The sequence below is a fragment of the Eretmochelys imbricata genome, chromosome 14 (genome assembly GCF_965152235.1).
Source record: "Eretmochelys imbricata isolate rEreImb1 chromosome 14, rEreImb1.hap1, whole genome shotgun sequence".
Taxonomy (NCBI): Eukaryota; Metazoa; Chordata; order Testudines; family Cheloniidae; genus Eretmochelys; species Eretmochelys imbricata.
In genome coordinates, this window is record NC_135585.1 from 23,621,078 (window position 1) to 23,635,906 (window position 14,829).

The window sequence follows — 14,829 nt, forward strand, 5'->3', positions numbered from 1 at the left end:
TAATAGACCTCAAACTCTATTGTCGCTCTGCAAATTTGTGTACACAGAGTCAATCCCTTACCTCTCTCTAAAAGTGCAAAGTTTCAAAAAGTTCAATGACTAGAAGATTGTTGGGGGCGTAATAGATCTGGACAAGAAGTCTGCAGCTAAATGTGGGACGCAAGGGACACATACATTTTTTATTAAAATATATTTGCTGTTGAAGGAAAAAAACCATAATAGTTAACGTGACTTCATAAATATCTTCCTCAATTACCTTTTGAAATGAAATCACCAAACAATCATTCATTTTCTGATATAGCTGTAAAAACTAATCTGAAAAGTTTTTTCTAAATAAATGTTTAAAAATGTAGGTTTTATTTTTAAAAGGTACACACTATACATCTATCTCTGAGTTGTGAAGAATGTGTTTAAGGTTATAATAGCCAACAAGAATTCACTTTTATGTAGAAAACCATGATTAAATAGTCTTCCTGACTAGTGATTTAAATCAAATCCAACCTGATCGGTCTTGGCTCCTCCTCTGACATGCAGATACACCTTATCACTAAGGTATAGGTGAGGGCCTTGGTTCTTGGAGCTCTGTGATTTTTAGAATCTTAAGCTTTCGCTTCAGAGGATCGCAGAACAAACAGGTGACAATTCTTAGTCATGTTGCTTAATGCACTACTTGAAAGTGCCCAGATGTTATTATCATAAGCATGGTATAATCTGTATAGGATAGGAACATTATCTGAAAATTTTGGGGCCTACACTTTTTGGAGAGAGGTTTCTTCATCTAGTACAAAGCATCATCCCTCTTAGGAGGAAATCTGAGCTTCAATAAAAAGAACTAATGTTCAGAGTAGTTAGGCTTTTTCTGAACGAAATCCATATCTTTTAGTTGCTTTTCAGCAAGTTTCAGGGCAAAGAGGTGTGTGAAATGTGTATAATCTGTAGCTATTCCTTCTTGGAAGTATTTTGAGTTTACAGCAATTTTGTTAATCTCTGGCTAATCCTGGTTTGAGGAAAGTACTGGTATTTTGGTTTTTGCTTGATCCCATTGTGTCTAGTTGTAGCAGTAACTTTGCTATTTTGTTACCTTCCCTATAATGGTGGGATGATTATTACTTGCTTTGCCACCAATTGAACCCGTTGCAATGGAAAAGAAGTCAACACAGAAAGGCCTAGTCTACGCTATACCAGCCATCTTTTTCTAGCTATACCAGCAAACCCTCCTAGCATAGAGGCAGCTCCTACGAGCAACATTGTGTTTTTGCCAATATAGCTTATACTAGTTCCCTAAATAAAATAAACTAGAGCAGGAAAAGCACTTACTAGTTTGAATTGCCATACCTCCTAGGAGCCCTAGTCCTGGATATTATACTGGCTGAAGCCCTAGTGCAGATGCTGTTAAACTGGCTAAAAAACAGTGCTGAGAACAATGAGGTCCTGGTGCCCGACTAGGGCTCCTAGGAGGTATGGTAATTCAAACTAGTAAGTGGTTTTTCCCGGTGTAGCTTATTTTATTCAGGGAACTGGTATAAGCTATATTTGCAAAAGCACTTTTGCTCATTGGGGCTGTGTCTATGCTCGGCAGGTTTGCTGGTACCAGCAAACTTTATTTTTCTATTGTAGATTGCTTCTTGTCCCAACTAGGTCTAAGGTCAAAAAGGTCTAAAGTCTCACAAGGATATGGAGACAATTGTTTGTCTTGGTTCCAAATTGCAGTAATTGTTTTAGCTCCGCCTCCTCAGTTTGGGTATTGACAGAGGTGTCATCTGTTTGCAAACAAAAATGGTTATGGGAATCTTGCTTTTTGGGATGTAAACTAGCCTTAAAATTCTGGGATTAGTGAATATAGGTTTCCATTCAGTTGGTTCTAAAACCAAAGAGGAGGATATTTGACGTGAATGATAAAACCAAAGTAGATGGTTCTTATGGGAATAAAATGCCTTCTCTCTCTCTCTCTCTCTCTGCCACACACACAGTTCAGCTCCAACTCCTTTTTTTTTTTTTTTTTTTTTGACAATTTAGTCAATTAAAATTTTCAGCTAAAGGAAGAAAATATGCAGGAACTAGCATGCCTTTCTTCTTCTCCCTCCCCCCCCCCCTTTGCATTACCAAGATCTGAAGATGTTCAGAAATTGTATTAAAATCTGGATTGTACATACAGGTGAGATGCCTTACCTCCTCCTCCTGCAGTAGATTCTGAAGTTAGCCATACCTCACTGGCCACTTTGCTTGCAAATGCCCTTACAATTGCTGATTTCTAAGGCAGTCGTATCAGATCCATGTGCAAGACCCAAATGGGGGATTATACAGACCTAAACTGTAACATTAAACAACTCTTTTTTTGTTTTTGTTTTAAGACCGGTCTTTCTGTCGTGCAAATTGAGCCTTCATTTCAAAATTAATATGATGGGAGAACTGCTTGGGACATTCTGGTTTCATGTCCTAGAATCAGATTAAAAGCTCGCTTGTGTTCAACTTCGTGCTTCACAAACTATGTTCTCTTTAAATGCAAGTGTGTTAGGGCCCAAGAGTTTAAATAAACAATTGGGGCTTAAATTCCAAAATATCTCTGGTTCAGATTTTAAAAATTAAGGTGTGTTGTGGATTTTTTTTTGTTTCCCCATAACAAAATTTGACACTGCTTGATCATCTGAATAATCATTCATTGTCTTGCCAAGTGCTGGAAAGACTCCATTTTGTTAAACTCCAAATATAAACTGGAAACTGCATTGCACAATGACAGCTCTGTTGCAGAGGGTTTTTGTATAGCTGGCAGTTAGCAGTGCTGCTGCCAAACAGCTTCTGTATTCTTCTCCTATTAACGTATTTCCTGTTTAGAAGGACCTTAAGTACTGCACTCTGCACGGGTCAACTCTTGTGATGCCCTGCTGAAAGAAGGAAACTGGGTTGAAATCTGTACACTTGAGAATCTCTCTCTCCCCCTCCCCCTGTGCTTATAAAGCAAAAAGGTCCATTCAAATAATAGAAATGTAGGACCCAAAGGGACCTCAGTAGGTCATCTTTTTCTGGTCCCCGTGCTGAGGCAGGACTAAGTATTATTGAGACCATCCCTAACCAGTGTTTTTCTAACCTGCCTTTTAAAAAGCTCCAGTGATGGCTATTTCCTATTGAGGTTATGGAATCTGTTCCAGTGCTAAACTACCCTTACACGTAAAAACTTTTTGCTAATTTCTAACCTAAATCTCCCTTGCTGCTATTTAAGCCTGTTACTTCTTGTCCTGTCTTCAGTGGCTAAGGAACAATTTAATCTCCCCTCTATAATACCCTTTTACTTACTTGAAGACTTATTATGTGCCCCTCAGTCTTCTCATCTCTAGACTAAACAAACCCAGTTTTTCAATCTTTTCTTGTAGTTCGTGTATTCTAGACCTTTAATCACTTTTGTGGCTCTTCTTTGGATTTTCTCCAATTTGTCCACATCTTTCCCAAAGTGTGGTGCCCAGACATAGACACAGTGGTCCAGTTGAGGCCTTTTCAGTGATGAGTAGAGTGGGAAAAATTGCTACTTGTCTTGCTTAGAAAACTCCTGTTAATACATCCCAGAATGATGTTGGCTTTTTTTTTTTGGCAACAGTATTAATGTTGACTCGTATTTAGTTTGATGCATTATAACCTCCAGATGCTTTTCCGCAATGCCCCTTCCTAGGCAGTCACTTCCCATTTTGTGCAATTGGTTATTCCTTCCTAAGTGTAGTGCTTTGCATTTGTCCTTTATTGAATTTGATCCTGGTTTTTATTTCAGACCATTTCTACAGTTTGTCTAGATCATTTTGAATCCTAATCCTGTCTTCCAAAGCACTTGCAACCCCTCCCAGCTTGGTACTGGCTACAGACTTTCATTATACTTTCTATGCTGTTATCCAAATAATTTATGAGGATATTGAACCGGACCCAGCACAGATCCCCTTGGAACCCCACTCAATATGCCCTTCCTGCTTGACACTGGATGTGCGTTACATTGGCTTAGTCTACTTGGACAAGACCCTATTCCCAAGTGCTTTAATGAAACATGTTGTAGATTTAGAAAAGCATTTTGGTAATTGCCATCACTCTGGAGCCTGGTAAAAAGAATGCCCAGGATCTGTAAACCCCCAAATTCCTGGTGAGACACGATGGAACATTCAACTTGCCTGGAAACGTATATTAAAAATCACATTATGTCAGGATTGAGAGTGTTCATGAGGCAGAACTTCAGTGAATCTTTAGTCTTTTCAAACTTCAGATACATCCATTCAAAACGGAGGCATAGGCTCGGCCTAACCACTATATCAAAGCTGGTCTTTTGCTGCAGAATGTGTGTGGCCAAATGGACTTGGATTGGTAGTCTGCATCTCTGCATGCCTCTGATTGCATAATACTTTAAGCCTACAACAGTGTGCATTATTTTCATATGGTTTTGATTTCTGAAAACTAAAATATGAGTTATGACCTATAGAACTTCCCTGAGAAAATACTGAACCAAAATGTATAGACACTCTGGTGGTCAATATTATAATTACATATTAGTGTTACACCCACTGTGGTTTTATGTTTAATTCAAGGTTGTACAAATCTCCAAATTTATGTAACTAAAACGAAGTGTAATATGATGTGCATTAATGAAACAGTTTTTAAAATAGCAAAATGTCTCAAACTGGGACTAAACAATTTTTTTTCCCATGGTGGTAAACTGTAAAAACCACCTCTGGTAAACCATGCCATCCTGAAAAGCAGGAGAATCCATATACAGGATGTTTTTCTAAAATACCAGTCATACCACTAGAAACTAGCAGACTTGGTTTCACATGACTGTTATGGTGCTGAATCAGGCATTACTGTGGTCAAAGCTCTTAAATAAACATTTCTCCCAATACGAAGAGGAACTAACTGAAAGCATGAAACTGGCAGATAAAAATCTTATTGCAATTTTTGAAAAAATGTGTAGCTTGAACAGTTGGTATTAAAAACAGTTGTTCGGAGTCTTTTATATAGGGGACTGTTGGAATGCAAAACTGGAGGAGGGGAAACTCTCTGTCCTGGAATAAACAGAGGAATACTACAAATAGACTCCTTTACTAGGCAAATTTTATTAGCATGTTACAGGAAAATTCGTTCACTATGTGGAAAAGAAGTTGGGCTCAGCTGGCTACTCCTGATGGGCCAGCAGTTGAATCCTCTCCATGCAATGTCAGCCTTGTCCCTGCCCAGCCTTGATTTTCTTTTTGCTTTACCCTACTGTTAAAGACTGAGGTTGGGGGGAGGAGGTTGTACAGGTTAAGTAGAGAGACAGCCGCCAAGGAGTCCAGGTTGTTGGGTTTTTCCTTTGCTCAACAGAGGGTCTCTGGTGTAGAAGCAGCAGCCAGGGCAGAATAAACTGAGGATTTTTTTTATTCCCTAGGTGTCCTAACCAAGAATTGGGAAGGAGAAAAGTCACACTGTACTTTACAAACAACTAGTCATCAAACCCTGTATATAATCTCAGTAACAAAACAACAGTTCAAACTTCTCATACCACGAAGCTGTATTTATAGGCTACAACTGAAGAAACATTTTTAGGATTAATGGTTGCTCCATTCCCATCAACTAGGTAACAAAGCTCAAGAATATTCTGTCTTGGGGAATACCGAAAAGAATTGCCATCTTGCCCTAGCAAGAGTAGCTAATGTCTCCTGACTGCATAGTGGGCTGCCATCTTCTTTGAAAGGAGCTTAGTTGTGAATCATGGGAAGTGATGGCCACTTTAAAAGAGGGCATTTTAGCTGATGGCAACCTGTGGCCTCAGTCCGATTTAAGAACAATGGGAGGTGGTAGTCATTTTGAAAGACTGCAATCCTTTGTGATGCTCTCTGAAAGAGAAGACTTCTATAAAAGGATGAAATATAAAGTTCGGAAAAATAGTGGCAAAAAATGACCATAATCCTAAATATTTTTAGAAACTATTTGTTGTACTGTGGCTATTCTACAGGGGGAGGAAGGGAATCCCCAAACTGTATATTTTACAGTCTGAAGTCTAATTCTTCCTTCAAACTGAAGAATTTTACATGAATCTTCCCTAAGGCACCTTAGCCAACTACAAGAGACTAACTGCATTGGAATGTCATTTTGAACCTTTCATTATTAAAATAGATTATGAAAATCTACAAGAAGGATTGTAAAACGTCTACTTTTGTCAGAAGTTGAAGGTTTTACAATTCTTCTTTTAGAATAGATTTTAACAATCTGATGTTGTGCTGATGTCCAACTACCATTGCTTTAAGCATGCAGTAGGAATCTATCAGGATTTACCTAAATTAAATTTTGAAATTGTTAATTTTTCTCATTTTAAGGGGAAAACGTAGCTGTAGGATCATTTACTTGATTTCAGAGTTGTAGTGAATAAATACTACTTTACAAGTAAAGAAATTATAATACAGATGTTAAACAAGTCACATACTCGAGCTCCAGCTGGAAGCTTGCAGCTGTTTTGCAGACATGCCATTTTGTGGCATAAGATCTCTACAATAGTAGAGCAAAAATGCATTCTTCTGTATTGTGCTTTAAGTTTACTGAAAATTCCACAGAAAACTAATCTAAACACTAGTTTAGATTGTAAAATCAAAATAGTAAATTGCAACTTTGATTTTTATGATTTTGATTTGAGTTGAGATTCTTTTAGAACAGTGAGTAATGTGTAATAGGTAGGCTGGCAGAATTTTTTCCCTTAAATACATTTTGCAGCAGCAAATTTAATAGATCTTGCCACTGTTATGTGTAGTTTTAAAAAACAAATGCCTTCTTTGTATAGCCTTTGCTATTGAAACAGTAAAGACTACTGTACAACGGAGTACTGTAGTTATCAACAAATTACTGTCTGTAGCGAAAAGAATGTCAAACTGGAAAGTGCTTCACTTATTTTAGAACTGAAAGATAATTGCCATTCGCTCACTGGTAAATGAGTAACAGAACTGGTGTCCATTCAGTTTTTTCTTCTAAAAGAACTAATAAAATAGTGTTCAGATTTTAGTGGCGTCTCTTCTTTGTTAGTCTTGTTTTGGCACGTGGATTTAGCGACTGAAATCACAGGAAATACACAACTCTTTTTCTAGCCATTGTGGGAAGCTTGTACATTTCAGAAACTTCTAATCTCTTAATTGTCAGTACAAACTAATGAAATTCTAGATTATCTGACGGTGTGCTCAAGTCTGTATAAGAATTTGTTTCTTGTGGGATTCTGTAACTCTTCTTCTTGGCAGCGCAACTACCTTTTTCAGTTTTTGCATCAAAATGGCTATAACACAAGTTCAGTGTCTGGTCTCTTTCCCTGAAGTTAATACTCTTGTTGGTGACAGCAGCAGGAGTATGACTAGTATGGGTTTTCACTACAGAAAGAGGAAGATCTTTAGCTATAAGCATTCTACTCTGTGCAGACATTCAAATTGTCATATACATATTTAATACCTCGCATCTCTGCCTTCCATAAAATGACATAAAAAATTATTGCTAAATTGTAGCATTTGACTTCTTCCTGTGGCTAACTTACTCAATACACTTGCAATATATCTTTTTTCTGTGTAATAGAAACCACTGCCTTGTTGAAAGCTTTTTAAAGAATATCTGGATTGATTTATTCAGCTGGGGAAAAATAGTAACATACCTCATACCATCATGGTGATATTTATTTGAGACTAATCTAAAATAGGATGCATTTAAAATGGCTCCAAGAATTTCTCGTTGAGCTAGTTGTGGTGGTACATGGTAGTTGTTGGTGTCTGGACGCTTTCCACAATCCTTTGAGAGGGCAGTTATCTTTAAAGTTTACTGAACTGTACTTTTTAATAAGGAACAGAAGTAGCTGATTAAAAATTCTGGCCTTCAACCATTCTCTACTCTAATGACTGCTTCTTGGAGCAGTTTGTCCTGGAATCCACAAGGGGAGAGGCAATTCTTGATTTAGTTCTAAATGGAACACAGTCTGGTCCAGGAGGTGAATATAGCTGAACCGCTCAGTAATAGCGACCGTAAAATGTAATTAAATTTAAACATCCTTGTAGGGGGGAAAATGCCAAATAACGCCCCCTCAGTAGCATTTACTTCAAAAAGAGGAACTACACAAAAATGAGGAAGCTAGTTAAACAGAAATTCAAAGGACCAGTCACAAGGGAGAAATGCCTGCAGACTGCATGGAGAAAACCTTTAAGAACACCATCCTAGAGGCTCAACCCAAATGCTCCCCACCCCCAAACAGTAAGAGGACTAAATATAGCCACCATGGGTAAACAGCAGAGTAAAAAGAGATGGCTAGAGGCAAAAAGGCATCCTATGGAAATTGGAAGTCATTTCTTAATGAGGAAAATAGAAAGGAGCATAAAGCTTCCCAAGAATCAGTAGGGCCAGGCCACTGGAGGAATGAGGTGCTGATGGAGCATTTAAGGAAGACAAGGCCATTGGGGAAGAAGCTAAATGAATTCTTTGTACAGGTCTTCACTGCAGAAGATATGGGTGAGATTCCCCCCACATCTGGACCATTATTTTTAGGTGACATATCTGAGGAACTGTCCCAGATTGAGATATCAATAGAAGAGGTTTTGGAAAAAAATTGATAAATTAAACTAAGTCACCAGGACTAGAAGATATTCACCCAAGAATTGTAAAGGAATGTAAATATGAAATTGCAGAGCTAATAGCTAGGGTATGTAACCTATCACTGAAATCTGCTTCTGTACCAGATCACTAGAGGATATCTCATGTAATGCCCTTTTTTTCAAGGCATTACAGCGGTGATCCTGGCAACTACAGGCTGGTAAGACTAACTTTATTGCCAGGCAAATTGGTTGACATGATAGTAAGAACATAATTATCAGACACATAGATGAATCTAATATGTTGGGGAAGAGTCAACATGGATTTCATAATGGGAAATCATGATTTCCTATCTATTGGAATTCTTCTGAGGGAGTCAGCAAACATGTGGACAAGGGTGATTCGGTGGATATAGTGTACTTGGACTTTCAGAAAGTATTTGATAGGATCCCTCACCAAAAGCTCTTAAGCAAAGCAAAGAGTCATGGGATAAGAGGGAAGGTCTTCTCATGGATCAGTAATTGGTTAAAAGACAGGAAACAAAGGGTAGGAATAAATGGTCAGTTTTCAGAATGGAGACTGGTAAATAGCTGTGTCCCCCAAGGATCTCTACTTGGACCTTTTGCTATTCAGCATATTCGTAAATGATTTGGAAAAAGGGGTAAATAGCGAGAGGGCAAAATTTGCAGACAATAAAAATACTCAAGATAGTTAAGTCCAAAGTTGACTGCAGAGAGTTAAAGGGATCTCACTAAACTGGGTGACTAGGTGCCAAAATGGCAGATGAAATTCAGTGTGAAGTGCAAAGTAATGCACATTAAAAAATATAATCTCAACTATCCATACAAAATTATGGGATCTAAATTAGCTGTTCCCACTCAAGAAGGAGATCTTGAAGTCATTGTGGATAGTTCTTTGAAAACATAAACTCCATATGGAGCAGCAATAAAAAAAGAGAAGTGTTAGGCACCAAAAGATATACTGGAATTAGGGAAGGTGCAGAGAAGGGCAACAAAAATTATTGGGGGTATAGTACAACTTCCATGATGGGAAAGATTAAAAAGACTGGGACCAGTCACTTTAGAAAAGGGACGACTGAGGGATTTGGGGGGGTAGGGGGGTAGGATAGAGGTCTATTAAAAACATGAGCGCTATAAAGAACGTGAATAGCAAAGTGTTGTTGTTTACTCCTTCACATAACAAATGAAGCAGGGGTCACCCAATGAAACGAATAGTCAGAAGGCTTAAAACAAAAGGAAGTACTTCACACAATGTACAGTCAACCTGTGGAACTATTTGCCAGGGGATGTTGTAAAGGCCAAAACTGTGTTTGAACTGGATTAAAAAAATTCATGGAGGATATGGCTGTCGGCCAAGATGGTCAGGGATCCAACCCCATGCACCGGGTGTCCCTAAACTTCTGATTGCCAGAAACTGGGACTGGACCACAGGGGATGTGGATCACTTAAAATTGCCCTGTTCTGTTTGTTCCCTCTGAAGCATCTGGCACTGTCCACTGTCAGAAGACAAAAAGAAAAGGAGTATTTATGGCACCTTAGAGACTAACCAATTTATCTGAGCATAAGCTCACTTCATACTGATACTAGGATACTGGGCTAGATGTACCGGTGATATCATTCAGTATGACCATTCTTATGCTTCTGCTAATTAACATACAAATCTGTGCAGAGACCTTTTCTGATCTGTAACTGTTCCAGCATATCTTGTTTCTCCATGGCTCACCCATGTAGCCAGAATACTGAAAATATTAAGGCTAGTCACAATCGGTGCAGGAGCACTTCCAGTATGTAATTTCCCTCTATTTATTTATTTGACCAAAGGCAATTGGGTCCCAGTCCTGCAAGAGCACGTCTGGCCAACTCTCTATATAAGTAGTCCCACAATTACCAAATTTAGTGAGTCTGCCGGATTGGGCCTGTAATTTCAAAGTATGCCTCACATGGTCACTTGGTAAAGGTCATGTTCCTTGTTGGGTAATACACACAGGTCTGTTTGGATCCATGAGGAATGGTTGGAAGAAGGGCTATCCTATGGATCTGTTTTTATGCATCTGATGTTGCTTTTAATACTGAATATTCTGCCTTCACTTTAATGTTTGCTGCTGGTACACTGAATATGGCTAGAATTAGAGAAAGCTACTATCTCCCATCCCAACCTGCCACAAACAGTACATAAGAATTATTCTTGCAAACAAGTTGGCACTGCTCCATCTCCTACTGGAATTATTCAATGGGGGTAGCAAAGAACCAAATACAAGGAGACACTAAATACTGTATTTAGCACCTCAAGAGCTCTTTAAATCATGTGTATTTCAACCAGGAGCATTGTCAGGATTTTAAATTGAAGCTGTGTCTTTACAACCATCCTTGTACTTGGTGTGGGAGGTCTTTTCTTTAAGAAGCCTTTGTATTATGTACAGGCTTCTACTCTTGCAAGCAGTGAAGCAAAGGAATGGGTCTTGATGCATAGAATGGAAGCCAGAAAAGAACTGGTTTAGGAAAACCATAGCTGCTATATATTGTGGTATCACTGAACAGTTTTAAGCCCACTTTTCACCACCCCAGACAAAAAATAAAAATCTTCCTGTTGCATGAAATGTTGCATGCATGACATATACCAATTTTTTAGGAAGTCTGAAGTAAATCAGGCAGATATTTCCAAATAGTGCTTTCACATCTTCAATTTTGTGTTTTTTCTTTTTTTTTTTTTTTTTCAAAACTCAGATTTCATAGCTTAAAGACTTCAAAGTTCTTTCACACTTATCCTCAGTGAAAACTATCAGTTTTATTCTATGTGGACATCTAGTGGTTTACTGTGTTTCTAACCAACCCAACACTGGAAAATCCACATCCTGATTTTGGGGTTTGAATTTTGAATCCCCTGTATACAGAAATACATTTATACCCACATGCTGTAACTTTTCATACAGTGCCAAGAAAAGCCACATGCTTCTACAATTGCAGATAATACTTTAATGTACAAATCACTCTCTCTGTATATAGCAGACAAGCAGTCAAGTTCAATCAGATTAGACTGGTGCTTGTTTTTACTTTTCAACCTTAAGGAGTCACTTAGCTTTAAATCTAGGGCAAGTGTCCCTGGTTAACTTCTTGGTTTTGGTTTGAGCTTCTTTAGGTGGGACAGCAATTTGCAGAGCCTGACGGCCTGTGTAGTAGCTTCCCAATCCAGTAAACCTTGATTGAGATGCGCAAGTAGGTCTGCTAAAACGGCTGACTAGTCCAGTACCTAGTCTGACTCTTTCCAAAAGCAGTTTAGGGGTGTCTCACCATCTTTTGTCTCATGGAAAATAGATATGAAAGATAAACAATAGCTTTTTGGATTACTTCTTAACAGTCTTTTGCAGATAGCCCTGTGTATTATGGATCCTCTAATTACAGTTTTGAAATGGGTCTCTTACCCTTAATGACTTGCAATATACATCTGGGCTTCCTAAATCTCTGAGTAGCATACATTTTATTGCAGGAAGGCAATAAATCTATAACTCAAATATTCAAATAAAAGTCCTCCCCCCCCCCCATGCCCCGCCCCCCTTGCTTGGAGTGGGGGGGCGGTCAGGTGGGCAGGCTGTCATGAAAAAAGTTCCAAGAACCCTTTTTGGATTCTTGTGTTTGTGTATATCCTAGCTGAGTAACAGAGAAAACAGGTCAATTGATCGCTCGTGCCCAAGTCTCTTGTCTTTAGAGGAGACAGCTGGCTATTCTGCTTCAGTACTTGTAACGGTACTAGCTGGTACCTGACAGCTTTATAAAATTAGTTTATATGATTTGGGTAGTGTCAAGGTTCCTTCCCCACTCTGAACTCTAGGGTACAGATGTGGGGACCTGCATGAAAACCTCCTAAGCTTACTTTTACCAGCTTAGGTTAAAACTTCCCCAAGGTACAAACTATTTTACCCTTTGCCCTTGGACTTCCACTGCCATCACCAAACATTTATCTGGGTTTATTTTTATTGGGAAAGCGTTGTTTGGAAAAGTCTTTCCCCCCAGAATCCTCCCAACCCTTGCACCCCACTTCCTGGGGAAGGTTTGGTAAAAATCCTCACCAATTTGTATAGGTCACCACAGACCCAAACCCTTGGATCTTAAGAACAATGAAAAAGCATTCAGTTTTCTTACAAGAAGACTTCTAATAAAAGTAAAAAAGAATCACCTCCGTAAAATCAGGATGGTAAATACCTTACAGGGTAATTAGATTCAAAACATAGGGAATCCCTCTAGGCAAAACCTTAAGTTACAAAAAGACACACAGTCAGGAATATTCATTCTATTCAGCACAACTCAACTTCTCAGCCATTTAAAGAAATCGTAATCTAACGCATATCTAGCTAGATTACTTACTAAGTTCTAAGACTCCATTCCTGTTCTGTCCCCGGTCAAAGCATCACACAGACCCTTTTGTTTTTCTCCCTCTTCCCAGCTTTTGAAAGTATCTTGTCTCCTCGTTGGTCATTTAGGTCGGGTGCCAGCGAGGTTATCCTAGCTTCTTAACCCTTTACAGGTGAAAGGATTTTTCCTCTGGCCAGGAGGGATTTTAAAGGTGTTTACCCTTCCCTTTATATTTATGACAGGTAGGATGACTAGTGTTTTTATTTCATATTCCTCCATACTCAGTAGAATCTTGGAGTCCATCTCCTAAAAATCCTTGGGCAAAACTATCCAAACCCAACAAATTTTTACTTTGCTTCTTACAGCAGATAAGAAGACATAGTTGAGTTTATATTGTGATACATGGGTTTTTTTTTTTTAATGGGATGTCTAAACTTCAAATCCATTAAATGAAATCATTGGATTCTAGGGGAAAGTGGGGAGGAGGGATGGCAGGAAGGGAGGAATCAGGTGCTTCACAGCAACATAATTGTCCTCCTGCCTATCCACCTTTAGTGCTTCAAGTCTAGAACTGCTCTCCTAGAGAGAACAGCAGTTATCAGTTGCTATTTGATGCCTTTTTCCGGGTCCTCCTAGTTAGTGTCATGCATGGCCAGCAATTCATAAATATCTCAAAAGTTTAAAGAATGTCACTTGACTTTTCTGTCCTTTTAAAAAAAAAAAAAAAGGGGGGGGGGCCTTGAAACATGGTATTTGCCTTATTCTGGAAGGATCAGGGCTATATCCCTTAGTCTTGAACCTTATGTTCAAACAAAATAAGGTTGACTTGTTTGCAGTGGAATTCATGATTATTACTAAGGATATGATTTAGTCATGGAGGTCACAGCAGTCACGGATTCTGTGACTCTACTGGACCTCCATGACTTCTTTGGCTTCAGCTGGGACTGTGCACCCCTGCCCTGCAGATGGGGCTGGAGCTGGGTCTCTGCTCCTCGCTCCCCTGCCCTGCAGCTGGGTCTGGAGCCAGGACTGTGTGCCACCCACTCCCCCTCCCCCACATGGCTTCTCTTGGGGCTGGAACTGTGCACTGCCCCCTGGGGCCACAGACAGAACCATGCGCCCCTGCCTTGGGGCTCTGGCCAGGGTTGCAGCTGTGCACACACCCTTGTGGCTGCATCCGGAGCTGTGCACCTGTGGCTGGCTCCAAAGCTGGTGCTATGTGAGCTCGCACCCCCTCCTATGGTGGTGGGGGTCTAGTTGTCATTCATGCATGGGGCCGCCCCACAGCTCTGCCCCCTGGTTATTTTTAGTAAAGCCACACACAGGTCACAGGCTCCTTGCCTGTGACCTGTCCATGATAAAATCTTAACCTTAACAATTATCCATAAAAATAAAAAAAACCTACTGAAATTCCCTCATGAGTTTGCAGTAGATGACTACCAGTTATTCAGTGATCATTATGCAGATAGCTATAGAACCAGTTTGAGAGAGAGCTGTGTGGGGTGGTTTCATAGGCATAAGGAGATGCTGAGCTTACTGAAAAAAGTTGGGGGGCGGGGGAGGAGTTCTTTAACTAACTGAAAGACCAGAAAAAACTTTACATATATGTGAAGTATACTTTAACAGCTCTTCTGAAAAATAAGGACCATATATTGAAATGCAGTATGTAAAGATGCTGTAACCTGCAAGAGAACCATTCACAGTTTTATAGTGCATGTCCTTCAGGCATTCTTTTCAATGCACAGTAGTGTATGTTGTGTGCTGAGCAATATCATGTTGCACAATTCAGTTCTGTTCTATGTCTTGCTAGGCATCCCATTGGCAACTCTCTCTTCTGAATAAACTGAATTAAGACAGCACTTATGAGCTTCCATGTTCACAAGAAAAAGCTGTAGATGGGAATTACCAT

General features: G+C 39.4%; 1 protein-coding gene across 2 annotated transcripts in view; it reads left to right on the plus strand.

Moving 5' to 3' along the window:
• Positions 1–14,829, plus strand: part of MYH10 (myosin heavy chain 10) — a 139,518-nt gene that overhangs the window by 24,939 nt on the left and 99,750 nt on the right. The gene's annotated exons all lie outside the window — the stretch shown is intronic.